The 21904-nt window shown below is 37.8% G+C and overlaps 1 protein-coding gene across 2 annotated transcripts in view; it reads right to left on the bottom strand.

Moving 5' to 3' along the window:
* The window catches only part of MYO3A (myosin IIIA), a 244074-nt gene extending 233363 nt beyond the window's left edge, over positions 1-10711 (bottom strand). The window contains exon 1 of one of the 2 annotated variants that reach the window (XM_060659133.3): positions 10524-10711. The gene's annotated coding sequence lies outside the window, so the exon portion shown is untranslated. The remainder of the gene's footprint in view (positions 1-10523) is intronic. The other variant, XM_060659132.3, reaches the window with a different exon arrangement.
* Between the last annotated feature and the right edge of the window lie 11193 nt (positions 10712-21904).

The raw sequence follows: 21904 nt of genomic DNA, 5'->3' as shown, positions 1-21904 counted from the left end.
TAGGATGATATAGTTAATGTGTTGAAAGAAAAACCTGTCAACTGAGAATTTTATATCCAGCAAAACTGCCCTTCAAAAAAATGAAGGAGAAATTTACACTTCCCCAAATAAACAAAAGCTGAGGGAGTTCATTACCACTAGATCTGTCCTACAAAATCTGCTAAAAGGAGTCCTTCAGGTTGAAATGAAGGATACTATAATGACAAAAGGATCAACTCACCAAGAAGATATGACAATTATAAATATATATGCACAAAACATCAGAGCTCCAAAATATATGAAGCAAACATTGACATAATTTTTTTTTTCAACGTTTTTTTTTTTTTATTTTTTTATTTTTGGGACAGAGAGAGACAGAGCATGAACGGGGGAGGGGCAGAGAGAGAGGGAGACACAGAATCGGAAACAGGCTCCAGGCTCCGAGCCATCAGCCCAGAGCCTGATGCGGGGCTCGAACTCACGGACCGCGAGATCGTGACCTGGCTGAAGTCGGACGCTTAACCGACTGCGCCACCCAGGGGCCCCAAACATTGACATAATTGAAGGGAGAAATAAACAGCTCTACAATAATACCAGGAAACTTTAATACCCCACCTTCAGTAATGGATAAAACAATAGATACATACAGAATGCTCCAACTAACAACAGCAGAATACACTTTTTCTGAAGTGTATATGTAACATTCTTCAAGATAAACCATATGTTAGGCCACAAAATGAGTCTTAATAAAATTCAAAAGACTAAAAACATACAAAATATCTTTTTCAATAAGAACATAATGAGGGGTGCCTGGGTGGCTCAGTTGGTTAAGCATCTGACTTCAGCTCAGGTCATGATCTCACAGTTCATGAGTTCAAGCCCTGCGCTGGGCTCTGTGCTGACAGCTCGAAGCCTGGACCCTGCTTCAGATTCTGTGTCTCCTTCTGTCTCTCTGCCCCTCCTGCCCCTTTGTACTCTGTCTCTCTCTCAAAAATAATTAAAACACTAAAAATTTTTTTAAAAAGAACATAATGAAACTAGAAATCAACAGCAAAAGAAAAATTGGAAAATACACATACATGTGGAAATTAAACAACACACTATCAAACAACAAATGAGTCTGACAAAAAAATCACAAGATATGGCAACGAGAAAGAACGAAATCCTGCCATTTGCGGTAATGTGGATGGAACTGGAGGGTATTATGCTAAGTGAAATAAGTCGGTCAAACAAAGACAGATATCATATGTTTTCACTCATATGTGGAACTTGAGAAACTTAACAGAAGACCATGGGGGAAGGGAAGGGGAAAAAAATAGTTACAAACAGAGAGGGAGGGAGGCAAACCATAAGAGACTCTTAAATACAGAAAACCGAGGGTTGATGGCGGGGTGGGGAAGAGGGGAAAATGGGTGATGGCACTGAGGAGGGCACTTGTTGGGATGAGCACTGGGTGTTGTATGTAAGCAATGAATCACAGGAATCTACCCCCAAAACCCAGAGCACATGGTACACACTGTATGTTAGCCAACTGGACAATAAATTATGTTAAAAAAATAAATCAAAAAATAAAAATAAAAAATAATATTTCACTCTAAAAACATCACAAGAAAAATTAGAAAATATCTTGAAGCAAATAAAAATACAACATAGCAAAACTTAAGGGATGAAGTGAAAGCATAGGTAAGAGGTAAATATATAGCTATAAAGCTTATGTTAAAAAAGAAGAAAAATCTCAAATCCTAGTTTTATACCCTAAAACTAGAATTATAGAAAGAGGAACAAATTAAAACCAAAAGTAATAAAAGAAAATTATAAATACTGGAGTAGCAATAAACAAAAGAGAAAACAGAAAACAATAGAGGAAATCAATAAAACCAAGAGTTTGTTCTGCAAAGAGATAAACAAAATTGACAAACCTTTATTCAGACTGACTTAGAAAAAAAGATGGAGAACACACAAATAACCAAAACTAGAAATGAAAGAGGAAGCATTACTACTGATTTCATTAAAATAGAAAGAATTAAACTAGGAACAATTATATGCCCACACAATGAATACACTAGATAAAATGGACAAATTCCTAGAAACACACAACCTACCAAGACTGAACCATGAAAAAATTAAAAATCTGAATAGGTCCATAACTAGTAAGGAAATTGAGTCAGTAACCAAAAACCTCTCAACACCAACAAAAGAAGCCCAAGACCAGATAGCTTCACTGGTAAATTCTACCAAACATTAAAGAAAAATTAATACCTTAAACAAAAATTAACACCTTAAACTCTTAACAAATAAGTACTAAGAATTCTTAAACTCTTCCAAAACATTTAAGAAGTGTGAATAGTGCCTAATTCATTCTATGAGGTTAGCATTACCGTGACACAAAAGCCAGACAAAGACACTATAAAAAAACTGCAGACCAATATCCCAATAAAGATTGATACAAAAATCTTCAAATAAAATACCACCACCCTGAATTCAACAACATATTCAAAGGGTCTCAATAGCATGTGGAAAGGGTCATATACAATGACCAAGTGGGATTTATTCCTGGAATGCAAGAAAGGTTCAATATATAAAAATCAATCAATGTAATACATGGCATTAACAAAATGATGAATAAAAAAATGATCATTTAAATTGATGCAGAAATGCTTTAAGAAATTCAATACCTGTTCAAGACTTAAAAACAAAAACAAAAACCCTCCAACTAAGAATAGAAGGAAACTACCTGGACATAAGAAAGGACATACATGAAAAACCCACAGCTAACATCACACTTATTGGTGAAAGACTAAAAGCCTTTCCTCTAAGAACAGGAAGAGGCAAGGATGCCTACTTTTGTCATTTCTATTCAACATAGTACTGAAAGTTGTAGCCAGAGCAAGCAGTAAAAAAAAAAAAAAAAGACATTCAAATTGGAGGGGAAGAATAAAACTATCTCTATTCACAGATGACTTGATTTTATACATAGAAAACCCTAAAGAAGCCACAAAACAGACCGTTAGAACTAATCAATGGATTCAGAAAAGTTGTGGGATCCACAATCAACATCAAAAATCAGTTTCATTTCTATATACTAACAATGAATCTGAGAAGGAAGCTAAGAAAACAATTCTATTTACAATAGCATTAAAAAGAATAAAATACTTAAGAATAAGTTTAACCAGGGAGGCAAGAGACCTGTACAGTGAAAACTACAAAACATTGCTGAAAGAAATTACACCAGACACAAAGAAATGTAAAGACATCCTGTGTTCATATAGGATGTTAATATCAAGTTCAAGACTTGTTAATATCAAGTTCAAGACTTCATATTAAGATATTAAGATGTCAGTACTACCCAAAACAATCTATAGCTGCATTACCTATCAAATCCCCAAAATAAAAAGATCCATCCTAAAATACATATGAAATCTAAAAGAACTTCGAATAATCCAAATAACCCTAAAAAGAAGGATAAAGTTGGAGGTTTTACACTTCCTGATTTCAAAATTTATTTCAAAGCTACAGTAATCAAAACAGTGTGATACTGGCATAAAGACAGACCAACAGAATAAATTAGCCCAGAAATAAAACACATGTGGTCAAATGATTTTCAACAAGACTGCCAAGCCCATTCAATAGGGAAGGAAAAGTCTTTTCAACAAATAGTGTTGAGAAAACTGGATAACGATATGCCAAAAAATGAAGCTGAGTCCTTATGTTAAATCATACACAAAAATTAACCCAAAATGTATCAAAGATCTAAACATAAGAGCTAGCACTCTAGAACTTAGAAGAAAATATAGGAGGAAAGCTTCATGACAATGGATTTGGCAATGATTTCTTGGATATGACACCAAAACACGGGCAACAGAAGAAACAGATAAACTGGATTTCATAAAAATTAAAAACTCTTGTATATCAAAGGACGCTATCAACAGAGTGGAAAGACAACCTGCAGACTAGGAGAAAATATTTGTAAGTCATGTATTTTATAAAAGGTTAACCAGAGTACACAAAGAACTCCTACAACACAACAACAAAATAATCCAATTTAAAATATGGGCAAAGGACTGGAATAGACATTTGTCCAAAAAAGATATACAAAAGGCAATGAGCAAACGAAGTGCTGCTCATCACCACTAATCATCAGGAAAATGCAAATAAAAACCATTATGAGATAGTACGTCACACTCATTAGGATGGCTATTAAGAGGAACACAGAAAACAAGTGTTGTTGAGGTTGGGAGCAACTGGAACTCTTGTGCATTGCTGGTGGGAATGTAAAATAGTGTGGCTGCTGTGGAAAATGCATAGTGGTTCCCCTGCAAAACACAGAATTACCAACAATTCTACTTCTGGGTATATATTCAAAGGAACTGAAAGCAGGTTCTCTAAAAGATACACATATAGCCATATTCAGAGCAGTGTTACAATACCTAAAAGGTGAGAGCAACCAACATGTCCATCAATGGATGACATACATTAATAAAATGCTGTATATATATATATACAATAGAATATTATTCAGCCTTAGAAGGCAAGGAAATTTTGACACATGCTACAACATGGATTAGCCTAGAAGACATCACGCTTAGTGAAAAAAGGCAGCCACAAAAGGGCAAATATTACATGATTCCATTTATATATATAGTACCTAGAATAGTTATATTCAAAGACAGAAAGTAGAATTGTGGTTGCTAGGGGCTCGGGGGAAAGGGAATGCATGGAAATTATTGTTTAATGGGTAGTGTTTTAGTTTAGTAAGATAAAAAAGTTCTGGAGATAGATGGCGGTGATAATAGTACAATAAATAATGTAAATGTACTTAATGTCACTCAACTGCACATTTTAAAATGATTAAAAGGGTAAGTTGTATGTAAAGCACATTTTGCCACAATAAAATATTACTCAAGATGCAGTACAGGGAAATGAAGTGAAAAAAAAACCCCACAAAAGCCAATTGAAAGCTATGGAAAGGAGAATGGAACGGTCCACTTGCTCTCAGATCCATGCATAACCTTCCATGCCCTGAGTCTGGAGAGCTGATATCTCAAAACTGTATTTTCCACACTCCTTGTCCTATTGGCTTCTTTCTCTGATAGATTCCATCCATGAGAGTCTCAGGCAAGAGACTGGATCATAGGTGGAAAAGAGATACCAGGATATTTCTCCTTTGCTTTCTTTGGCTTTTATGGTGTCTCCATCAGTGGCTACTTCTCTCCATGGTCCCTGTTTCTGTAGGACAGAACTGCCATAGTTCTAAGATGGCCTCACCTTCTGGGTTCTGGTAAGACTATCTCCTTATTGCAACCCTACAGCCCAAGCAGCGATAAGAGTTTTTTTGCTATTGCTAAACACAGACTGCCTCACTATCCCCTGGTTGGAATTCAGATACCCTAAAACATTTGTAACTAGTTCTTCATATGTCAGTCTGTTCAGGATGCTATAACAAAAATACCATAAATTGGTGGCTTATAAACAACAAACATTTATTTCTCCCAGTTCTAGGGGCTGGGAAGTCCAAGATCACGGTGCTGGTAGATCCTATGTCTGGTAAGGGCCCACTGTCTAGACAACTGTCGATTTGCAGCAACCTCACATGGTGGGACAGATGAGCCAGCTCTCTGGGGTCTCCTTTACAAGGACACTGCTCCCATTTGTGAGGCTCTTCCTTTATGACCTAATCACCTCCAAAGTCCCCACCTTCCCAACACCCTCACCATTGTGGTCAGGATCCCCACATAGGAATTCTGGGAGGATACAAACATTCAGACCATAGTATCATCTTAAATTCTCTGTTGAACTACCCAGTATTAACCATTTTCCTGACTGATTCTAACACACATCCAATCAATTTGAAAAAGAAAGAATAGAAACAATGGATAAAAGGCAACAGGTAATGGCTGAGAGTTTTCCTAAAGAGGTGAAAGGTGTGAACACTCAAATTTAGGAAGCTCAAGTAGAATAGATAAGAAATTCACAGTTAGATACATATCAAAATAAAACCATGGAACACCAAAGACAAAGAGAAACTCTTAAAACCAATCAAATAGAAAAGACGCATTACATGTAGAAGAAAACAATTGGAATGACTGCTGATATTTCAATAGAAAACAGTAGTATATTAAAAAAATATATATATATTCAAATGAAAGAAAATAACTATTAATCTAAAAGAAACAAAAGTACCCATAAAAGTATCTTTCAATACCAAAGGCAATAAAAAGATACTTGCCACGAAAAACATTGGGGTTTAACAACGATGACCCCTGAGAAAAAGCATGTTTATAGAATACCTTTCAAGAATGATAATGATCCACAAGAAAAGTCTAAATTGCCAAAAACAACAAAGAAATTGTCACGCATGTGTGTAAATCTAAACCAGCACTGACTGTAAGACACATAATAGACAATAATGAATAATTAAAAGTGTAGTAATAGGATTTAAATGTTCCTAAATTCCTTACACGGTTAAAGAGATGGTCAGAAATAATAACTTTAGGCTTTTAGGGTAAATATGAAACACTAGAACCTCAAAATACCATATATAAAGAGAATAGCAGATGGCTTTACTCAGAACCAAGCAATATGTTAATACCTTGATTCTTACTTTAAAAAATATTCATCATATATTTTGGCAGAGCATTTTTGGAGGATCCTTCCCTTTGTGCACCCACTTTTGCTAAGCTGTGCTTCTGCTGCTTCAACTCCCATCATATAAAGTTTAAGTTAGATTCAAAAGGAGCTCCTGCCTATGAAGGAAGAGGCACACTGGACGGTCAACAGGTCAGCTGTGTAGGTCGTTTATCTTCACACAACAGCCAGAATGATTTCAAAACAGAAACCAGATCACATTATCTTTCTGCTAAAAATCCTTCAAAATCCACGTTATAACTATATTCTCCAGACCCTGGATGATCTGGCTGTTTCTGACGCCCCTAAACTGACCCTAAGTTCTTCTTCGCCTCTTCCTGTGTCTTCACCCTCCACTGGCTTCTGACAGGTCTGAGAACACTGTAAACTCTTTTCTGCTGCAGATCTCCTGTTGTCTTTGCCTAGCTGCTTCCTCAAACCTTCCACACGGCTGGTTTGACCTTCTCTCATACACAGACCATCAGGATCACATGCAGTTACTCCACCCAGAAATGAACTACCCCTGCTTTAAATTTATTCTATAGATTATTCTCCTAGCATGATTCTGAAAGTAATAAAGCATTCCTGGTTAAAAGAAGCCCACAGAAAAGTGAGTTTGCCATATAAAACGACCTCACACAGACAACAGGATGAATCACCAAACAGGTTTTAGGTATCTCCTTTCTCACAAAACTTTAAAACACACTCACAGAAATCTCTGGTCTAGCTTACTGCAGAATAGAAGAACTGGACACATACCCCTTTCAGCTTTCCAAAAACATAGGAAACAAAGTATGGTTTAAAACAGACCTTGTCTAGTTATATGTATGGTTTGTTTTGAATGAGCCATAATCAATGTTTTGTTCCCTTCATTTGCTTAAAGATGCTTTGTAGGGAGAGAAAACAAGGTCTACTTTTGTACTTCCATACATGTATTCTTTCCACTACTCATTTTCTTAGTTGGTAATTATGGGGATAAAAGTACTTGCTTAGAATAAATGCTAGAACCAAAGGAAAGGCTTTCATTTCCTAGAAAATTTCTCCATATTTTAAAAGTGGCATTAGTGGGGTGCCTGCGTGGCTCAGTCGGTTGAGCATCAGGCTCTTGATTTCAGCTCAAGTCATGATCCCAGGGTCGTGGGATTGAGCCCCACATCAGCATGGAGCCTACTTAAGATTCTTTCTCTCTCTCTCTCTCTCCCTCTGACCCTCTCCCCTACTTGCTCTCTCTCTCTCTCTCTCTGAAAAAAAAAAATGGCATTAGTGAGAACCCGAAACAACTTTAAGTCATCAGAACACTATTCTAAGCTTTAGTACAAATCCATAAGCTTCAATGTCCACAGCTATAAAACGGAATGATAATGCATGTCTGAACTAATTCTCAGAGTTGCTTAAGTACCAAGTGAGTTTTATGAAGAAATGCTTCATAAATTGTAATACAGGATTACTCTCCTCCTTAAGGATGAAAGTTGGGTTAGAGTTTGGGCTACACAATTTACCCATTCGAATTAGTAAGGGATATTTTCTGAGTCAGAAATCACAACCTGAAACGTCTGCAGGGACAAAGGAGGTGAAATACATGAGTGAAGCTGGTCTGGACGAAGTAAAAGCAGGGAGTGGAGGCCTTGTGGCAAAGTAGAGAGTGCACATGCCCCATTCAGAGTGGGCAACCACATCTGCTTTGAGCTGCTTACAGGTGCAAACTCCACCTTGCCGGGCCCTATTGTTTTTCAGGAAAAGCTAGGACTCTGGGAATGTATGTAAAATTTACTAATTTTAAAATATTGGTAAATAGTTTCAAAGTATTCAGTCATTTTAAATTGATGAGCTGACCCAAATAAACATATCCAAAGACGAAATTCAGCTTTTATGTTATCTCCTTCTGACTTCCACATGAGTTTTTGTGGGTTTTGTCACAAAGAGATGGCCAATAGACATAAGTCTAACCACATGGTGTAATCATCCTCAGACCTCAGGAAAAATGGACAATAACAGTGGCTAGCATTTTTCTGACTGTTTGCTATATGCCAGGTGCCCACTGTAGTTACAGTTTTATATGCATTATGTCATTTAACACTCACAAAAAGCATTTCAGAAAGGCATTGCTGTAATCCACATTTTCAGAAAAGAGGACTGAGGGTTAGAAAGAGTTTTTAAAGTCATAATGCTGGTAAATGGTAGAGTCAAGAAAAAGACCAAGTCAAAGGCCATGGTAGCAGTTTGGTGTTCAAGGACAGATGACCTCAATTCAGAAGACTAATTTCCCCAATTTGAGGTTCTTGATTCCCTATGTGTCCCCAGTGTGGTAAGGGGTCTTCTGTGAATTATTTTGAAAGTCTAATGGAAACCTTCTATTTACCCTGTAATGGATGACTGAGTTTGTTTCCCATTACCAAGGAAAGGGAGTTTGCTTTGTTAGATACAATCTTTCAAATTACAGATCTAGGGGAGAGACTAATGAAGGGATCTTTGTCTATAAAAATGAAGAAGAAAGAAGAAAGAAGAAGGAAGAAGAAGGAAGAAAGGAGAAGGGAGAAGGAAGGAAGAAGGAAGGAAGGAAGGAGAAGAGGAAAAGTTGGAACCGAATAGTTTAGAGCATGGACATTGCAGAAGTTATTAAAATGATACATTTTTACATCAAAACTTTATATAATCCCCATTCATATAAAGTAGATTTGTATTTACAAATATTTATTCATTCACCAAACTATTAGTAGCAACTCGTGGACCTTCAAATACTTTGGATTTGACAGATAAAAGTTATTTTTCAAATATATGCACCAAAAAAACGTAGGCTGTAAACATACAGTTGAAAAAGGATGTCCAAGCCAATGCTATCCCCTTTGGCCATGTGGCCAAACTCTCCGCAAATAGATATGCCAAGCTGGTATTAAAGACCACCAAGCTGAATCTTTCACTTTGCACTTTTTTTTCTCCTCACCAATAATAATCAAAAAGGACTAAGGCAAATGAGAGCAATTTTTCACATGCTAGACATCATACCAATAAATTCATAAAAAACAAGTTACCATTGAAATCTTACACATCTCTAAATTTTCCCACTTGAAAACAATGATCTTTTATAATGTAACAAAAATCAATATGGCATGAATAACATGGACCCTGATTTATTTGTCAAAACTTGGAACTCGGGCTCCAGCAAATCCAGAGAACTTGTCGACTTGATCACCTACCTTTAGAAAAGCCTGAAAGTAACGAATAATAAAGCTCAAGTACAAGACACAAAGTGGCCAGGCTACAGCTGTGATCCTGGGCCTGTGACACGCAACAACAGAGTCATGGTGTTTGTTACAGGGATAAGCATCCAGGATCTGGGGAAAGTAATTAGACGTTGAACTTACAAACATTTGGGTAGAATGACAGGACTATAATTTTCCCCTCAGTTTTCGCATTTTTACAACTAACACGGAGCAATAAGGCACCTCCTTTCTTGTATTGACCTAAACCAAATCTAAAGTCACTGGGTCGATGTGAATTCTAAAAGAAATTTAAGAGGCTTTAAGAGCACCTACAATCACCAAGAAAATAGCAGAAAAAAGGAAACCCATGAGGATTCTTTGGATTTTCAAAAATCTCTCTTTTTAAATTTTAGCACCATTACAAAGGCTATTTCAAGGCTTACATCCAATTACCATCTTAGTACTAATAAATTATCACTTAAAAATTTTTTTTTTGTTTTGTTATGTCTTAAATTGTCTTAGGGAAATTTTAGCAAGGTGCAGATAGAAACTACTGGAGAACAGAACAGAGTTGTTAGTGAGCAAGTTGAAATGACATCATTTTTGGAAGGATTCCCCTATTTCTCAACAGCGATCACAAGGTTCTGGTCTGCACTTTCTCTCTCCTTAGAAAACTTTTCCAGATGCGTGTAGAGTTGCAGGGACCCCGGCCCCACAGACCTGCTTCTAGAGAAGTCATCCCCGAGCAACAGCTCCCTGCGGCCGACCCAACGCGGCGCCGCCACAAGTTCTCCCCGGGGCCGCGGGGACGAGGCGCGACCACCCCTCGGGTTCACGCCGCACGTTCTCCACACGCCCCCTCCGCGCTCCAGCTTAAATACTCCCGGCCGGCTCGGGGCGGGCGCGGGCGCCGTGACCTCGCACTCTCCGCGCCCGGGAGCGCCCCACACGCCACTGGTGGCCGGGAAGCGGCACCGCCCCCGGCACCGCCCCCAGCGCCGCGGGGGCCCCGCCCCCTCCCAGGGCTCCAAGCAGCACCCGGGCAGCCCCGACCGCTACCTGGGCCGGAAGCGGGCGCCTCCTTCCTCCCCTCCCCCGGGCGTGGGAACGTGCTTCGTCTTCACCGTGAGCCCGGCACCTGCGCCGCGGCTCCTCGCAGGGTCTTGTGCGGCCGAAGGGAGCTGCGGGGGGCGCTTCCCGGGACTCGGCGCGCGCCTCCCTCGCCTGGTGCCGAGGCGTGGAGGAAGTGGACAGAGCGCCCACCTTGGGTTGCCCCGGATCCCTGGAACCGCTCAGACAGTCCCAGTGTCCTGGAGCAAATTCACTTCATTTTAAGGCTTGGTGTTCCTCCCCCCGCCCCCCCCCCCCGCACCCCCTAGCCCCGAGAACTTCCCCCCGCCTACGTGGGGCTCATGCCACCCGCAGGGCCCGGGCTGAAAATAAGCATCAGTTTTAGATCAAGAGGGAAAGTGACTAATGAAGTTGCCCCCGGATACCAATTCACTTTGGCGGTTTGAGGAACTGGGGGCTCAGGCTGCAAGAGATCTGGAACCTCTGCTTCAGGTCCTGCCCTCTTGGTCCTGGAAGTCCTGACTGAGGTCACTGAGTGGGTCCATCCTGACCAGATTTCACCTGAACAGCCTCAAGGGACATTTTGCGCATAGTTCTGCCTTCCTCCCCTTCAACAGGTGCACAGTCAAAATGTCCTTTGATTTTGTTAATAATCTAAATGGGCCTGATTTTCATGATGATATCTAAATGAGAAGAATTCTAGAAGAGAACAGAAGTCATCTAGTCCTAATCAATGAATGTGTCTTAAAAAACATGATCACTTGAATAGATGCCAAAAAAGCAATCAGCATATTCAAGATCCTTCTTCAGAAGATATCTTTGAAATCTAGAAATTGAACGGTGGGGTTCCATCTGATACACGAGGATATCGGAATATTGAGAATATTATATCAATACCAACTTGTAAACAGACTCAAAATTTCAAGTTACTTCTTTAAAAAACAGCATACCAAATATATTATTTAACATAACAGTAAGCAACCCACTTGCCACATACAAAATAAAATAGGCGAACAATAACCGATTAAACTACAATGGGAAAATGGATCCCATGCACAATAGCAACAAAGAACATAAAATAACCAGGAATGATAAAAAAATGTAGGAAATCTGAAAAAGAAAATTGCAGGACTACTGAGAAATTATTTATAAAACATTTTATTAACTGGGGAGACATAGGATATCCTTAAGTGAGAAGAAAAGATTTTAAATGCATAATTACTGCCTCCCTAAAAGACAACAATATCTTGAATTCATCTGAGAACCTACATAAACTGGAAAAGCTAAGACTAGTGGTTCTCAGACTGTGGTCTTGGGGCAGATGAGGTTCAAGGGGTTCAAAAAATCAAAATTGCTTTCCTGATGATATTAAGACTATTTTTCACTCCTTTTTTGGTATCCACTCTTTCACTAGTATACACTGAAATATAGTATATTCCAGTGGCTACATCCAACGTATTATTACAAGAGATTTAATGCAAAAGCAGATATCTTCTATCATGCCAGACATTAAACAAGTTTGCAAGAATGTAAAAGAATGCCATTTCTACCACTAAATTCCTTTTGTTTTGGAAACTATAGTTATTTTTCATTTAAAAACGTTATGTTAACAAATAATTTACTAGTGTTTTTAAATTTTTAAATAAATACATTTAAAATTTTTCAGCTTAATTTCTTTTCTTTCTTTTTTTTTTTTTTAATAGGATTCACTCCCAGCATGGTGCCCAACTCTGGGCATGAACTAACCCCCCTGAGATCAAGACCTGAACTGAGATCAAGAGTCGAACGCTTAGCCAACTGAGCCACCCAGGTTAATGTCTAATGTGGTAATTATCCGTAGATATAATACATTACAAAAACTCTATGGTGTCTTCAAATGATTTTTAAGAATGTAAAAGAGGGTCCAGGACCAAGAAGTTTGAGAACCTTTTGATAATAATGAAAAAAATTAGCAAACTATAATAATTAAGAGTATGGCACTAACACGGGAATAAAACAAAATGTACAATCCAGTCAGCCTAAGACCATTAAGGACAAAACCTGTGGTCTCCTTGTCAAGTTTACTGGATCCTTGAAACAATGGAGATTGCCGCAAAGGAACCATGAAGGCCAGGTGCTTTCTTAATCTTTGTTTTGGGCCCTTTGGCCAGTTACCTCCTTACTATACAGTTTCTGGGCTCTGAGGACATTTACATATGCATACTGCTAGTTCAAACACATCACAACTATTATTTTTATTTCATCTATCCAGGCAGATAGAGTCGGAGATTTGACTTATATGTTTGTAAAATATTCCACATTTTAACATCTCATTGGTGATACCTATTTGATTTTTCCTTATGAATTTTGAACTTATTGCTTTGCATTACATTGTGGGGAGGGAGGAACTGTATAATATCACTGTAATTTAACTGAAACATGCACTGAGTAAAGTGTATTCAAGCTACTTCAAAAAGCACCTACTGTATAGGCTTTCTTTTCCTCTTACTCTTTATGTTTCAGTAATACAATGAATACAAAGGAAGAACACGTCTCACTTGCTTAATGATGATTTTTGTTGGTGGTCATTTTTTTTTACCCGATCTAAATTCATTCAGTATCAGATATTTCCAATGAAGCTCGTGAACTGGCAAGATAACATTTGAAATAATCACCACCAAAATAAAAATGTTTGCTTTGGATTCTTAATGGGAAACAAAACTATAGTTTAAAAACAGTTTCACTTTAGGGCACCTGGGTGGCTCAGTTGGTTAACTGTCTGACTTCAGCCCAGGTCATGATCTTGCAGTTCAGGAGTTCAAGCCCTGCATCTGACTCTGTGCTGACAACTCAGAGCCTGGAGCCTGCCTCAGATTCTGTGTCTCCCTCTCTCTCTGCCCCTGCCCTAATTGCACTCTTTCTCTCTCTCTAAAAAAAAGTAATAAACATTAAAAAAATTAAAAAATATTTTCACTTTAGAGGGTATGTTTTCCAAGAAAATTTAATGAAGATAATCAATAAAGATAAGCACTTTATAATACAAACTACTTTTTTTTGGTGGTAGGGAAGAAGTACAAGAATTGAGGACGTGAAGTAGGGCTTAAAATCTTTTTAGAAAGTAGAGGAAAGTATTTGACATTTTTCCTTCAAAATATTTATAGCTAACGTGGCTTTTTAAAAATTTTAAATGTGTTGAGGTATTTCTTGGTTTTGTTTTTTGTTTTTGTTTGTTTTTTAAACCTTCTCTGGATTGTTGCAGACTGTTTAAAATTATGTGTTTTTCCTTAGGGGGCATTTGGGTTTGAGAGTAGAGGGTTGTGATGGGAGGGAATTTAAGAGAAATTTCAACATAATTTACTTCAACCCCCTATTTTATAAAATAGGACCTTTGGGTTCAATTCACTTGCCTGAGGTCACACATCGAGTTGGTAGCATCCCCAAGGGTGTTGGGCAAGAATGTTCTGGCGAGAATGTCTGTGCTCTGTGCTGACAGCTCAGAGCCTGAAGCCTGCTTCAGATTCTGTGTCTCCCTCTCTCTCTGCCCCTTTCCCGCTCGTGCTCTGTTTCTCCCTCAAAAAAGTTTTTAAAAAATTAAAAGAAAGTGTGATAAGCACTTGAAATAAAGGAAGAGGCACAAGAAGGGACTGAGAGCTGGAAGCTAACCCACAGTGATTCTGAGATTGTGCAAAACAATGGACATCAGGACACAAGGTGACATTTGCCCTGAAGGCAATCTCTGTTCCTGAACTGCCATTCCTAGTGTTTGTTTCCTGAGTTTCACAGGTCAAAGTGTATACATGCCCATTTTAACCAGTTTCATTCATATACACATAGATAGGATCTTGGGGGAGGAGAGATGTAAAACTCATTGTAACTTCTGCTAGCTGACTGGAACTGCCCTTAGGCTGAATGATTTAGGAAGTCCTTTGAGAATTAGTCCTGTAGTTGAAGACCTTTTATTTCCTGGAGTTGGTTGATTAGGAAGAGATAATAAACCAGCCATTGGATTCTCTGATCCAACAGTAATCCTGTGGATATTTTTTTAGTGGGGTGGGGAGACTCTTTTTTGTTTTTCGTCCAGCTCTATTGAGATATAATTGACATATAACATTGTATAAGTTTAAGAAGTCCAAGTATTGATTTGATACATTTATATATTGCAAAATGATTACCACCATAGCATTAGCTAACACTTCCATCTTGCCATATAATTACCTTTTTTTTTTTTTTTTTTTTTTTTTTTTTTGTGGTGAGAACATTTAAGATTTACTATCTTGGCAACTGTTATGTATATAATACAGTATCATTAGCCATCATCATCATGCTGTACATAGAAATTCCAGAACTTATTCATCTTTTAATTGGAAGTTTGTACCCTTTGACCAACATTGCCCCATTTCCCCTATCCCCTAGTCCCTGGCAACCACCATTCTCCTCTCTACTTCTAGGAATTTAGTTTTTTTAGATTCTGCATATGAGCGATATCATATATATGTTATTCTCTGTCTGACTTTCACTTAGCATGAAGCCCTCAAGATTCATCCAAGTTGTCACAAATGGTAAGATTGCCTTCTTTTTCATGGTTGAATAACATTCCACTGGATATATATATACTATATCTTTACTATATCTTCCTTATCCGATCATCTGCTGACAGACATTTGGGTTGAATATTCTTAGTTTATCAGCATGATGAGATTGTTACCACTCAGGAAACTTAAGAGTGAATCCAGTAATCCAGTAAAGTGGTTCTATGGATGCTCCTGGGTAGATACACACACCACAAGGTGGTAATGATGGATGGAGGGTCCAAGTAGAATCAATTTTGGAAGGAAATGACTTAAAAAACATAGAATCGAGTTCCTGTTTTCCACTCAGTTACCAGATATTGTAGAAACCTCATGCCTAACTTTTAAAATTATGGAACTAACAAACATTCTCTCACTTTGTATGGTCAGATACTGGGATGTGAGGAATTTTCAGGTCAAAACGCATGTGTGTTACTATCTCCTGTTGGCATTGTAATATAGAAGGTAACCTCTGGGAGATCTTGAACATATTTAGGCAAAAGCAGGCAAACATTACAGATGTTACAAGTGTAGAGAATCCTTAGGGATAGGTATGCCAGGGAATAAGAATAAGAAAGAGTAAATAGAATGAAAACATCCTCGAGTCATTAAATTGACAATTTATGAAGGTGCTTCAAAAATGCTCTCTATTCTACAACACCCAGCATATTTTAGTTCTCCAGACCCTTCCACACCATTACATTTTAACAGAGTTTATTTCACTTACTTTGGTTTATCTTTCCCATACAAAACTCAACTCTTATTTTACATTAGCAATAAAAAGGAAAGATAGGATTCATCACACACATTTAATTTAATTTATTGTCAGTTGACCTCTTGGCTCCATGACTTACTAGCTATGTACAATTACAGTATATATTTGCATTTAGTGCATTATTTAAAGTTTCTGTGGCTCACTGTACTCATCTAGAAAATGGTGAAAAATAAGAATGTTATTTATATCATAGAGCTGTTTTAAGGATTAAATGATGCTATCACTATAATAGCCTAGCACAGTAAGTAGCATATAATACATAATTAACATATATGAGCTCTAATTGTTACTGTTGTCATCATTATTATAATTATCACCATCTCACAGGATTTCAGGGTTCTTATTACAAAATTATTTTCTTCGTATTCCAATATGCCAACCATTTGAATCAAGAAATTTCGATTAAAAAAAAAAGAAACTTGGATAATTTTGTGCAGAGTGGCCTTTATAATCTAATGGGAAGAAAGTGGCCTTTATCATCAAGATTCGCTCCATTACTAGACTCATGAATTTTGTACAATTCTTTTAATTTCTGTGAGCATTGTTTTTCTCATTTATATGACAAGATAGATATTATTAATGCCTTGACAGAGATGTGTACACTCAAGTTCAGAGATGTTAAGGACTAAAATGTCCTTAAACATTAGATGTTATTTCCTTTCAGGAAAGTCCTAATACTAAAACTATGTGTTTCTTCAAACAGAGGTAGCCAAAGTCAAAACTAATAGAGATTTTTTCCCTCCAGAAATACCACTTAAAAATCAAATGTTCCCTGCTTCTTTCCTGCCCAGTATTAAGTATTCTGCAGAAATCTAATTAAGATGTGTCCATAGCTTCTGAGAACCTACTACTTTATGTTAATCATATTCTTTCATTGAGTGAGGATCCTGAATTGTGAAAATGAATCCTATCTTCCTTCAGGTAGGTGATCAAATGTACCAAAATAAAAAGACACACACAGCAATTGCCCTGTTCCTTTTCAGGGCTAACATACCCAGGAGTCTGGTTCTGTCACTGAAGAGACAGCTTCATACTCAAATTCTCACAGAGGAGGACAGAGCACTGTCACTTACCTGCATCACATTTCCTTTGACTCATGAAAACTGCAGGGCAGGCTGGAGCCCCAGAAGAACAGCCCCAGAGTTTAAGCCAGATGCACTCGTTCTAATGAGGAATCATACAAGCAATTCATGGGTGGATCATAGAACAAATGGAAGCAACCATTCCCAGGCAACAGTTGCATTTCTTCCATGTTTATAGGTTAGTTCATTATTGCTAAAACTTCCTTGGTTGGCAGAGACCTTCAAAAATACTGCAATCTGGGGGGCAGTAAGAACAAGAGCAGAGGAGGGATGGAAAAATTGACAGAAAGAAAAATTGTGCATATCCCAAACAAGCCTCGGTCAACACAATGGGAAGGGCGTGGAGGGATTACATAAGTGCCATTTAATGACCGTGAACTAGAGTTTTTAGGCAAACATGGTTGGGGTGGACTTTTCCTGATTAGCAATATAATTAGCCTTCCCTTTGATTATAGTAATTAATAGGCCAAAGGTTCAGGATGTGTACAGTTTGTTCTCTGTTGTAAGCAACACCAACAAAAATTCCAATGTGAATCCTGTTCTGAGAGTCCCTGGAGCTGAAATGAAGGCAGACCCTTATCTTCTACTTTACAAACTCATTTCTGATTTCAAAACTGTAAAATTCTTGATCGTGTAATGAATTCGAGGCTGGGAAGCATCAAATGATGGGGTGATGCAAGTTGTCCTGGTGGTGTTAAATTATACATTTGCTTAAAGCTGAGGTAAAGTAATCCCACAGAGTTTGTTAAAATATTTACATTGCTGATTAGTGTAATGGGAGCAGTTGATTCTGTACAAGATAGCTTTGAAAAGCAAAGCAAATGTTAAAAAAAAAATAAAAAGAAAGAACAAGATCCACTTTTGGAAATAAATTTTAAAATGTTTTCAGACTCAACACATTTTCCCCCAAGTCCACCAAATATGTAGTCTTTATACCTCTGGGTGCTCAGTCTTTGATGCTTAAAAACATATGCAGAGATATCTTTCAGGCAGAGCAAATGAGAGCAAATAATTTGAGTCCCTTGCTGGGGGTGGCTCTCCCCATTGGTGGAGACAGTGACACTGGATGAGCAGGCGATGCCCAAAAGATGTGGTGCCCACAAGAAGTTGATACCTAAGTGTACATCTGATGCTACAAAGCCACAAAATCCCCACTATTTTCAAAAAAAAAAAAAGAATAGGATCACCATCTTCACTTTCATGTATATCTGTGACCCTCTTTTTTGATTGTGATCCTCAATGTATAATTAATTTTCATTGCAATGAATTTATCTATAACAGGAAACAAACATATTGAGAACTGACTGTGCCATATGCCCGTGAGGCCCCTTTGCATACATCGTTGGCTATAATCCTCACAAGACCCTGACTGGAAAGAAATGTCAATTTCCCATTTCACAGAAGAGTAAAGTAAGGCTAAGAGAGCTTAAGTAACTAACTCACAGTACTACCCTTTATAAGTGGTGGTCTCGGGTAGTGAGAAGCAAGTTTATATGCAGCTGAGCTTTATAAAGTATGGGACATGTGCCAGCTTTTTCATTTTAAAACTTGCCTAAAATAATAAATTCTAGTGACATCTCTTTGCTTTTTAGATGCTTTGTTTACAGGCGAGTGTTCAAATGAGAAATGGCAGACTTTGATGTGTGTGCCACATTGGTTGACTGCCTCTAAAAAAATTCTGGCAAACTACACATAACGTAATGTTTGCCATTTTAGTTATTTTTAAGTGTACATTTCAGTGGCATTAAGTACATGCGCACTGTTGTGCAACCATCACCACCATCCATCCACAAAACTCTTTTCATCTTGTAAAACTGAAATTGTGTACCCATTAATAGTAATTACCATCTGCCATTCCTCCTGGCCCCTGGCACCACAAGAAGCAATAGTTCTCAGTGCTCCCTCCTCTGTTCTACTTCGTGTCTCTTGAACTGAGTATCTCAGGCACCTCCTGTAAGTGGAACCATATGGTATTTGTCCTTTTGTGACTGTCTTATTTCATTGAGCAGAAAGTCTTCAAGGTTCATCCATGTTATAGCTTGTGTCAGAATTTCCTTCCTTTTCAAGACTGAATAATAATCCACTGTGTATTTATACTGCATTTTGTTCATCTGTTCATCCATCCATGGACACTTGGGTTGCTTTAACCTTTTGGATCTTATGAATAATGCTGCTATGAACACGGATGTACCAACATCTCTTCTGTCTCTGCTTTCAAGCCTTTTGGGTATATACCCAAGAGTGAGATTGCCAGATCCAATTATAATTCTATTTTTAACTTTTTGAGGAACTACCATACTATTTTCCATAGAGGCTGTACCATTTTACATTCCCACCAACAGTGCACAAGGTTTACAATTTCTTCACATCCTCTCCAACATTTCTTATGGTGCTTTTTTGATAGAGGCCATTTTCATGGATGGAAGTTGAGATTGCCGTTTAATGCATAGGGTTGCTTCTGCATAGAAACATAGGACACTTCATAGATATCCCAAAATATCCTCTGCATTTACTAATAACTGAATGTGAAATTCTTTGCAGTGTGTGAATCCTTCAAGGCTCTCAGTAGAATGGATATCAGTTATTAATAATTAATAGCATTTGTGTAATTGTTTTCATATACATTTAATCCTTACAACATTTCTGTGAGATCAGTATTATTATTATGAGGAAACTGAGGTCTAGATTATTCAAGAGTTTGGAGACTCAAACTCAGATCCTCTGGCTCCAAATCCTGGATATCCCATACTGCTGGAGGCTGGAGGCACTTGGGAAGGGTATTAAAAGAGGAAGTCGTTATCACTGACTAAAAATTATTGGACTGATGAGTAGAGAGCAGGACCTGAGGGAGTCTGGGACTTCATACTGCTTAGTTTGATGGTAGGGTTGCAGTAAAACTAAATTCAAGTGAAGGATCCTAGGATCTGAAGTGAGGGAGCTTTCAAAAGAGAAGAATATTGAAGTGAAAACTGCAAAAAGAAATGTAATAATAACCCGTTTCACTCTTTTGCAGAGGGAGGGCTTTACCTTCTTGGGGATTTGCTACTGACACACCTTGGTACACTGGGCAACACTGTTTCTCTCCCTCTCAATTTTCCTCTGAAAAACAGAGATCACTATCTTCCTTACAGGAAAACCCAAACCATTTGATTCTGTACCATTTTCTAAGCTTCTCAGAGAAAAATGCTCACACTATTTTATTTACTTGATTTAACTCCAAAAAAAAAAAAAGAGACAAAGATCATTAAACATTCTTTCTGTGTTTAACACAGAACTTGATTATTTATTTATTTATTTATTTATTTATTTATTTGAGAGAGAGCTTGAGCAGGGGAGAGGGATGGAGAGAGAAAAAGAGAGAGTCATAAGCAGGCTCCATGACCAGTGTAGAGCCCAACACAAGGACTGATCCCACGACCATGAGATCATGACCTAAGCCAAAATCAAGAGTTGGATGCTTAACCAACTGAACCACCCACACACTCCCAGAACTTGAATATTTAAAACAAAATGCTGTATATGAAAGTGTTAAACTGCCTTTCAGAAATTGTTGTATTATAGTTCCAAAATTACTATGAACACCATTCATTTAAAAAATAACCTTTAGTAATGTTTGACACTGTAATAATGCAATTTTACAAATTGCTTCAAGGGGCATCTGTCAGTTGAGTGATGGACTCTTTATTTCAGCTCAGATCATGATCTCACAGTTATTGGGACTGAGCCCCACGTTGGGCTCTGCACTGACAGCTCAGAGCCTGCTTGGGATTCTCTCTCTGCCTTTCTCCTTTGCTCACGTGCCCTGTTTCTCTCTCAAAATAAATAAATAAACTTTAAAAAAATTGTTTCGAGATCAGTGTTTCTAGGTAAATTGGGAAATAAGGAATAAAAAGATCAGACATTATGGGGCACCTGGGTGGCTCAGTCGGTTAAGCATCCAACTCTTGATCTCAGCTGGGTTCATGATGTCGCAGTTTGTGGGTTTGAGCCCAGTATCGGGCTCTGCACTTGCAACCTGGAGTCTGCTTAGAATTCTCTCTCCCTCTCTCTGCCCCTACCCAACTCATGCTCTCTCTCTCTCAAAATGAATAAATAAACTTAAAAAAAAAAAAGATCAGACATTATGACCCCATTCATTTGTTCATTATCTAACCAACTGACACTAAGAACTTTAGAATATGGACAACCATTTAGTAATCTATCGACTTTATTACTTAAATAATTTGGAACAACGGAACAGTAATATGCTGAATTCAGAAATGAGACAAAATTAGAAACATGAATAAACAGAAAAAATATAGGGAAGGATGTGGGAATAAGCTTTAGAATGGTCTAGCATAACTAGGCATCTCTAATAAAAATCATTTTCTAATAGTACCTTACCCATTTCAAAGTATTACCTAGTTACAATGAAGTGTGCCAGTGATCATTGTAATTCACACATTTCAAAACTAAACAACCAGAATTATGCTCTATCTGCAGGGATATAGCACATCACCAGTGAGATTATACACATTTATTCCAAAAAAAAGATTGTGATTTAGGCAACATAAACTATCAAGAATGGAATCCTACTTTAAAATCTTTAAATAAAAATAGTACATATATCTTTTGGTGAGTGTGGTA

The sequence above is a fragment of the Panthera onca genome, chromosome B4 (assembly GCF_046562875.1).
Source record: "Panthera onca isolate mPanOnc1 chromosome B4, mPanOnc1 haplotype 2, whole genome shotgun sequence".
Classification (NCBI taxonomy): domain Eukaryota; kingdom Metazoa; phylum Chordata; class Mammalia; order Carnivora; family Felidae; genus Panthera; species Panthera onca.
The sequence above is the reverse complement of the archived record's forward strand: the minus strand, read 5'-3'. Positions and strand labels throughout refer to the sequence as shown.